Source organism: Priapulus caudatus, unplaced genomic scaffold, assembly GCF_000485595.1.
Source record: "Priapulus caudatus unplaced genomic scaffold, Priapulus_caudatus-5.0.1 Scaffold2927, whole genome shotgun sequence".
NCBI classification, from domain to species: Eukaryota; Metazoa; Priapulida; class Priapulimorpha; order Priapulimorphida; family Priapulidae; genus Priapulus; species Priapulus caudatus.
This window is the reverse complement of record NW_014579988.1, coordinates 1,937-3,769: the sequence shown is the minus strand read 5'-3', so window position 1 is coordinate 3,769 and position 1,833 is coordinate 1,937.

Below are 1,833 nucleotides of genomic sequence, written 5' to 3'. Positions count from 1 at the left end.
TCTCTCTCTCTCTCTCTCTCTCTCTCTCTCTCTCTCTCTCTCTCTCTCTCTCTCTCTCTCTCTCTCTCTCGTTTTCTCTCCCCCCTCTCTCTCCCTCTGTGTGTGTGTCTGTCTCTGTCTCTCTATAGCTTGCTCTCCCTTCTCTCTCCCTCTGTGTGTGTCTGTCTCTGTCTCTCTATCGCTTGCTCTCCCTTCACTCTCTCCCTCTGTGTGTGTGTCGCTGTCTCTCTTTCACTCGATCGCCCTTCTCTCTCTCTTTCACTCGTCTATCCCTATCTGTGTGTCTCTCTACATGTCCCTCTTCCTCCCCCTCCCTCTCTCTCCTCATGTCCTCGACCTCTCTCGTATTCGCTCGCGCTCTCATCGTATCTGAGATTTAATACGGCGTCCTCTCGCTCTCTAGTTGCCCTGCTCTAGATCTCTCCTACACATCATACACCACAGCCTGGACTTCCCGTAAGATGAATCCATCTATCTCGCTCCTTCGCCCCCCCCCTCCCTCTCTCTCCTTATGTCCTCGACGTCTCTCGGATTCTCTCGGGTTCTCATTCTATCTGAGAATGAATACGGCGTACTCGCATCATCCCCGCTGACAAGCCACCCCGCTCTCTCCTACTACATCCTACATACACCACAGCATTGACTTTCCATCAAATAAGTCCGTCGCGCAACTATCCCGCTCTCTCCCTCCTCTTCTTTCCCCTCCTCTCTTTCTCTGTCTCTCTCTTTCTCTGTCTCTCTCTCTCTCTTTCTTATTTTCTCTCTCCTTCCCCCGTCTCTCTTTCTCTTTTTCTCTCTTTCGCTTTCTCTCTCTCTCTCTCTCTCTCGCCCCTCCCTCACCTCCCTCTCGCCGTCGCCACCGCCGTCGCCGCCACCGTCGCCGCCGCCGCCGCCGTCGTCGTCGTCAGCTAGAGGATTGCGTGTAGCACGTCGCGGTTCAACGTCCTTGCCTCGTTTTTTAAAATTAACGATTTCTGTCGTTTTCTCTCGTTCTGTGCGCTCACTCCCCTTAAACGCGTTTCCGCGGCAGAGGCTGATGCTAAAGAATAGTAGTAGCAGGGAATGCTCTCTCACTATCGTCTGTCTCCACATCCTCTTCTCCCTCCCCCTCTATGCCTCCTTCACCCCGCCCTCCCCCTCTACGCCTCCTTCTCCCTCCCCTCCTTCACCCCGCCCTCCCCCTCCTACGCCTCCTTCTCCCTCCCCTCCTTCACCCCGCCCTCCCCCTCTACCCCGCCTTCTCCCTCACCTTCTTCCCCCTCTCTCTCTCCGGCATACGACGCTCACGTTGCCATGGCGATCGATCTCAGCATGTCCGTCGGTCTGTCCGTCGCGCTAAAAAATAAATTTCAGCGTGGCGTCGCTTCCGAACGCGAGCGTAAAAAATCTACGATCGGGATTGTTGCGAAATAACGCCGGCTGCGGCGGCTCCTCGTTGCCACGGCGGCGGCAGCGGCGGCGGCGGCGACCCTTGGTTGACCCCAGCGCGGCGCCGATATCGGTGAGACAACCACGCTAATCAGCAGGCGCATGCGCAGGCAGCGGCAGTAGTAGCAGCAGCAGCAGCAGCAGCAGCAGCAGCAGTAGCAGCAGCAGCAGCAGTAGCAGCAGCAGTAGCAGCAGTAGCAGTAGCAGCAGCAGCAGTAGCAGCAGCAGTAGCAGCAGCAGCAGCAGCAGCAGTAGCAGTAGTAGCAGTAGCAGCAGTAGCAGCAGCAGCAGCAGCAGTAGCAGTAGCAGCAGCAGCAGTAGCAGCAGCAGTAACAGCAGCAGCAGCAGCAGTAGCAGTAGCAGCAGCAGCAGTAGCAGCAGCAGTAGTAGCAGCAGCAGCAGTAG